Source organism: Sminthopsis crassicaudata, chromosome 1 (genome assembly GCF_048593235.1).
Source record: "Sminthopsis crassicaudata isolate SCR6 chromosome 1, ASM4859323v1, whole genome shotgun sequence".
NCBI classification, from domain to species: Eukaryota; Metazoa; Chordata; class Mammalia; order Dasyuromorphia; family Dasyuridae; genus Sminthopsis; species Sminthopsis crassicaudata.
In genome coordinates, this window is record NC_133617.1 from 47,612,689 (window position 1) to 47,620,423 (window position 7,735).

A 7,735-nucleotide genomic window follows, 5' to 3' on the forward strand; every position below is an offset into this window, starting at 1 on the left:
TATATCTTATTATATTAAATACAATTTCTTTTGCTTATATGCTCTGTATTAATTACTATTTGTTATCATATTATGGCCTTTAAAATGAATGTTTAGTATTTCTGGAATTTTTATATTTGCTTACAATTTTTCTGTGTTTTAACATATGCTCTCTTTTTATAAAGGGACTCTGAGATGCTAAGTATATGTATATTATTCAATATTTCCACTCAGAAGATACTATAAGCTTTTTACCTCAAAATTTTTGAAGTTTGTTCAATTACATATTTTCTAATTTGCCCAACTCAGAAAGAATATTAAATTGACATACTATTATTGTTTTGTTATCCATGCTTTTTGTCGATTAACTTTTAATTGCTATGTGTGATAGTAGCAATATAATAACACATTTCCCCTCATTCATGTAAGTTAGGCTAATTTTTCCTTAAAAGGTCTTATTTTCAGGTTACCACTAAGTGATATCAACACTCTAATTGTTTAATCTCCTGTGCCAATACAGACTTGAGGATAGTCTCTTTATCTCTTATGGAAAAATTGGCCTAATTTAGGATATTGTATCTTCCACACTATGCCATTTGATGTATGTAGATAGTTACATTATTGATGTTGGTTCATTTTTTATTGTTACAACAAAAATAATGTACTGTTCTTATTTCTATTGTTATTGTAACTTGTTTTTCTTGAGAACAAGATCACAATAACATAATAACATAATATGAAAAGAAGCAAAGTTAAATGTGTGATTTGTTGACTTGAACTACTGTATCATTGTTATAACTAATCTTGGTCCTTGGAAAGAGATGAAGAAATGCACTTCCTTTTCTTTCCTTGAAGAGGTGGGGGGGAAAGTGGCTGTAAAATGTTGAATATATTATCATATAGGGTCTCTGTGCTGGTCATTTTTGATTAATTATTTTTCTTTGTTTCAAGGGCCAGCTCATTAAGTGATTTGGGGACAAAGGAGAGTATATTCAGAAATGACTTTGCTATAAAAATCAAAGGAAACAATACAACTCTAAAAATGGGGAGCGGGGGAAAAACCCACGTGACTTACCTCTCTCAAAGACATATTAACAATTATTATGACAAATGTCAATGCTAGCAAGTCTTTGGGGTGATAGTATATGGTCCATTTGGATCTCTCAAATTAGCCCATGAGGGAGTATCAATGAGGGGACCAATCAATATTGGTCCTTCCAAAACCATCTGAATAGCATTCTGTAAATAAGAGACAAAGAATTGTTGTAGTGAAAATGTTTCCAAGAAAATGGTGACATATTATTGGCAAAGAATATTTGCAGTCATTTTACATATAGGGAAACTAAGACCCAGAGGGGGATCATATAGTAGTATAGCAGTGAGATCTGGGTCTAAAACTTGCCATCTGACTATCTTGTCCAGAACTCTTTTTATGGCACTTGCTGTTGTTAGCCCGAGGCCATAGAGAAAATATGATTAGATGGTCCTTCTTAATAAGAAGGCTGATGCTTAACTCTACCTTTTCATAAGAGGTCCTCATATATGAGACTTTATATTCTGCTACTACTGCAGAATCAAGTCAGTATTTAACTTCCAAAGAGAAATTCTTATATTCCTTATTTACATCCCCTTTTCAACCCTGGACGAGAAGTTTAGCTTCTCTCCTCTCTCTCTCTCTCTCTCTCTCTCTCTCTCTCTCTCTCTCTCTCTCTCTCTCTCTCTCTCCTCCTTAAAGGAAGAGATGATTTCATTTTCTATCTTTGTAATTCTATCAGTTAGTATTTCATACAACAGAATCTTAGTAAATGCTATTGAACAGAAGGAGCAACAATTCATAGATATTAAGGCACATGTCCTATTTGGGCAAGCCTCAGATTGAATTTGGGATGCTTCTTCTTCTCTTGGGATGACTTTTTTTTTTATATATATATATAGGTGAGCTAGTAATATTAGATAAGTGTGTCCAGTCTTGGAGGTAATTGTGAAAAAGAAAAGTCAAAAGACTTTGGGTCTATTGAGGTGGAACTAGCTTGTGGCAGGGGAAGTTTATTCATTGGAGATAATGATCTCTAACTAGAAGACCTGAAAGTTTAATTACTTTGATAGCAGACATATACCTGGAATTGTTTGGACAGTGCCAAAATAAGGTGATATGTAAAATGAGCTTAGTGGCTACTCCCTGGTAAAACTACCTCAGTAAATGGGCTAAACTAAGTTGCAGGTAATTAATAGGATTGAAATTGGGGGTGTTGTGTCTAAAGCATGTGAAAACCTCCCCTTTCCTCCTCCCTGGTGGAATGGATGGATGAGAACAATTTATTCTAATGGAGAACAGAATTCCTTAAGATTTATATGTGCTTTAAATTGCTTGCCTGGATATTGAACATAGCATAGTGCAATGCCCCAGCCCCTTTGTACCCATCAGTTGCTATTCAAGGTTAGAGAAATTGAGTGGCTTTGGTAACATCTCTGACTTAAAAAACCCCCTCAAAACCTGACATTTCTATAGCTCTTGGAGGTTTGAAAAATATCCATGATCTCAGTGAATACCAGTACCACCTTTACCATCCAGAATCTTGAATACAAGAACTTTGAGAATAGAAGGAACCTTTCCCAGTAGCCACCAGACCTTCTTCCAGACTAGCCCTTAAACCTATCATTAAGGGGTCAAATCATTCTGGAAAAGTGATCTCATCACAATTGGCAACTGTTGACCAATTGTCACCAAAAGACATAAAGGTCACAAGCACCCCTCCTGGGCCACAGTTGGCAGCTCCTGACCAACTGCAGATGGTCACAAGAGTGCCAGCACCAAGCACTGCCTACTAGTACCAGTTCCCTCAAAGCAACTGTTTCTGTTTTTAACTCAGTGTTCCTGGCTATCATCTAGGAAACTATACTTGCAGAAAGGAGCCAATTATCCTAATTGGCCAACCAATTAGAGCAAGCAAGCCAGCACAATGCTATAGCACAATAGCACTGTAGATTTTAGTTTCATTGTCTAATATCTTTTCTCTCCCATACTTTCCTTCAGAGACTCCCAAAAGGCACCAGATGCCAGGCATGCTAAACTACCACCACCACCATCACCAACTTGACTTCTATCTTCTTTAGATCCCAATAAAGAGAGCCTTAGATCTTGAATCCAAGAGTCTTAGTATAGCAGTGCTTCCAGTCTGGCCCTTGTAGTCATTATCCTAGGAAATAATCTGTGTGAAAATGCCTCTTGGCAGCTGCCTTTTCAATATCCATAACTACTCAAGACCCAGAAAAGAAAGTGTCTGCTATCAAAGTCATTAGCATTGTCAAATGATTCAATATCAGAAACTGTAACAACCTCCAGGCATATCAATTTCTAGTACAGAGTAACTGGGAAGTACTTGTGTATGTCCCTAGGGGTCACAGAATTACAGGCTGTCAAATATGGAAGGATCCTTATTCCAACCAGATACATCCATTCATGAACATGATCCCCTTACAATGTACCAAATAAGGAGCTATATAGGTTTTACTTAGAAATCTCCAATCAGGGGAATCTACTGGATCCTAAAGGAGTCCATTTCACTTTCCTGTCATTGCTAGGAAATTTTTTTTCTCAAAGAAACAATTCTTTTTATTTTTTTTTTTTATTAAAGCCTTTTATTTGCAAGATATATGCATGGGTAATTTTTCAACACTGACCCTTGCAAAACCTTCTGTTCTAATTTTTGCCCTCCTTCCCTTTATCCCCTCCCCTAGATGGCAGGTAGACCAATACATGTTAAATATTTTAAAATATATGTTGAATACAATATATGTATATATATCCATACAGTTATTTTTGCTGCATGAGAAAAAATGGATTTAGAAATAAGGTAAAAATAACCTGAGAAAGAAATAAAAAAATGCAAGTGGACAAAAACAGAAGGAGTGGAAATGCGATATTGTGGTTCATACTCATTTTCCATAGTTCTTTCACTGGGTGTAGTTGGTTCTCTTCATTATTGAACAAATGGATCTGATTTGTTGAAGAGGGCCATGTCCATCAGAATTGATCATCATATAATATCGTTGTTGAAGTGTATAATGATCTCCTGGTTCTGAGTTCTGCTCATTTTCACTATGTTAGGGAAGAGAGAGGCTCATATGAGGGACAGGACTGCTGTATGGAGGTGGAAAAGACAATGACCACAAACAATACTGCAAAACTGATGGAGGACATTCTGAGGAGAGGCAAGCTCAGCATTCTTTAGATAAGATCCTGATAACTGCAGCAATTCTCTGATGAGGGGAAGGTGAAGGTAGAGGAGCTAGGCCACACTACTCTGTAGGACAGAGCTCCATGGCATCTGATCATGACCTTCTGCCACTCTCTCAGAAGGTGACAAGAATAAGATCTCCATCCTTTACTCTGACCTCATTTCAAGGCACGAAGTTAGACTTGAAAGTGGAGAAGGTCCTCAAACAAACCACTGGAGAGGATAGAAGGTCATCCTGACCCAATGGCTACTAGGAAGAGCTTGCTATTATTTGTGACTTTTAGCCATGAAAGCTCAAATTACATAGTGGGGGGACCAGCTTTAACTTGTGAGGCTGCCATAGTCCACTGGGTTTGGATCTGGTGCCACCTTGTGTACATCCTGGGTCACTGCCCGTGTTCCATTTGGCACTTTCCAATTGCTAGCACAGACAGAGTGCAGTACAGCAATCGCTTCATTGACTTGGCTTACTGGCTCGAATCAGCACTACGGCTGGCTTTGCAACCTTCAATATTGCTCATAGTTTATCTTTAATACCCTGAGTGGGTGGCTGTGTAGGATGCCCAATGTTGCCTAGGCATTTAGTATAGTTGAGACAAAAGAAAATTTTTTTGGGGGGGTGGATAGGCGAAGGGGACATAACTATGTTGATGAAGGAATTGCTGAACATGGTAGTCCTCAGGTGAGCCATCTCTCAATTCAAACCCTGAAGAATCAGTGTGCAAGGCAGTGGGTCTTGGAAGTGAAGTATATAGATAAATAGGGTTTCAATAAAGAAGTTGGTTCAGAGGTAATGGCTATTCTTGACATTGTTACTATTATAGAGACACTGCTGGCCATTGCTGGGGACCGATGTACAGTGGTCACTTTGACCTAGGCGTTCTTTTCAGTTCCCTTTTGGCGGAAGGCCAGAACTAGCTTGCTTTTATCAGGGTAAGCAAGAGCTATAGTTTTATGGTCCTCTCACAAGGACAGTTAAATAGAATACATATTTATGGGCTGACTTCATGATCTTACAATTTGCCACTGGGGATAGACTCTGACTAAATTTAAGCTTCCTTCTGCCTGTTAGGACAATCCATTATATGTGTGTGTGTTTACACACATATACAAACACATATATACACACAATACACATATATACAAATGGGTGTGTGTATACACATATGCATATATCTCTATAAAACACATCATGTTAGCAGAACCTAATGAAGAAGAAATGAACATTGTTTTTGCCATGTTGTTTGACCAATTTACACCAAGATAACAAGGCAACCAGCTAACAAAGTCCAGGACCTTGCCTGATAAATAAAATTTCTGGGATTCCAATGGGTAAAGTCCCAGCACAACATCCTTGCTAAGGCCAAGGAAAAGCTCCTTGTCCTGAAATTCCTCACCAACAAGGAGAAGATCCATCAGATAACAGTTCTTTGCTACTGGCTCCTTGTTCCCCTATCACTGGTATTGTTGTTGTTAAGTCATTTAGTCATGTCTGACTTCTTATGACCATATTTGGGGTTTTCTCGGCAAAGAATTTCCTCCTCCCCACCTGGGGGACTCCCCTCATCTACTATGCTATTTTACATATTTTCGCGCAGGGCATAAGGCATAAAGCATAAGGCAGCAGGATGCCTTACAAGTCACATAGAGAGAACAGTTAGTCCAGATACCTACTGTATCACTCAGTTACAAGTGCCCATGAAAGACCAAGAAAAGGATATCTGTCTTTAGCTGGTATACTCTGATTTTAGCTTCAGTGAAAATAGCTTAGTTTTCACATCAGAACTTACTCATAAATGAACATAATCTGAAGATATCATATGGACTTTCCATATTCCAAATCATGCACAAGCAGCAGGGACTGTGGAATATTGGAGTAGTTGCCACAAGCAAACCTAAAAACAAAATAGAACTAAATAAATTCTAAACAAAGAATTAAAGAAGAACTAAATAAACTCTGAAAGGTTGGATTGACAGATTCTCAAGAATAGTCTTCATCCTCAACTGACCAATTAAAAAAAGAGACAATCAACTCTTATTCATTACTTTACAAATCTATTTTAAGATACTAGAGGAAAAGAACACAATCAACACTGAAACTTGTGGTAAGGACAAATGTTGTTGGTTGTGTAAATCTATTTTTTTCTACAAAAAAAACAAAACAAAACCATAACAAATGGTAAGGGAGGAGAGAGGTTGTTCATTATAGTCCCCTTCAAGATTGGGCATTTCAATACCTTTCTGGTTACCTTATTATAGTCACCCTTACAGAAAGGGCATCCAATCAATCAATAAACATTTATTAATTACCTTCTATGTGCTAGGCACTATACTAAGTACTGGAGGGGATACAAAAAGAAACATAATATTTTTCTTCCCCAGAATCCAATTTGTTTCCCCTTAATCATCCAATCTGCAATTAGGGGAATCCATAGGGAGCATGCAACTGATTAGAACTTCAGATCAAAGGCTTATACCTTCATCCTCAGAGACAGGTGAAATAATTTGGCAAATACAGAGTAATGTAAAGAGGCAGGAGGCGCTAAATGGGTTACTCTTATCCAGGAGTCTTTGGAAACAGCCTTTGGAAAATGAAAGGAGAGGAGATGCACAGATTAGTAGGAAAGGAAGAAACCTGACCCTGAACTTCAAGGACAGATAGGGTATGTTGGAAATGATAGCCATGAGTACTGTCTTGTTTCTCTGCTTCTGTCTCCCAACAGGTAACACAGACTGTACCTGATTACTTCTAGAATAGACTGAGATATCATCATCTATTACTTAGTGTTTTCCCTGATGGTCATCTTGCTTATTACTTTGTGAACTGCCTCATTGGCTCAGCAATGGTGACCACACCCTCATTTTATCATGAGAGTTATGTTGAGGATAACACTCCTGGAGTGGATGGATGAGTGAATAACCCTGGCCTTCTGGAGGCTACCCAAGTTATTTCCTCACTCATTAACCTCACTAATGCTGACTCCAGCATCTGAAGCATAGATCCAAGATTTTCCATTGAACTCTACCCAGAATATCCTACTATTACCTCCTTTTCCCCCCAAAGAGAGTTATATTAGGACTTCAGAGTGGAAGTCAAGCCAACAGGATGGATGGCAGCTTCAATACTTAGTTGTCAGATGAACCAATTCCCCTGGAGTGGACAAAAGAGTGGACAAAATGTGTCAGAGAAAACAATGATTCCTGCAGATTTTGAAATTCTGTATCAGTTTTATCATGTCTCAGGGAATCCAGTGATTCCTGCTGGTTTTGAAGTTCTGCAATAGTCTTATCAACAATTTTTCATCTCAGGGAATCCAATGATTGCTGTAGGTTTTCAAGTTTTGCAACAGTCTTATGAACAATTTTTCATGTCAGGGAATCCAATGATTCCTGTGGGTTTTGAAGTTCTGTAACAGTCTCATTATTAGCCATGCTTTTTCAGTGTCAGATGTTTATTAGGTCTTTGTTAGGATTCTTACAAGGTGCTAAGACACTGGAATGGATAAGAGACAATAATT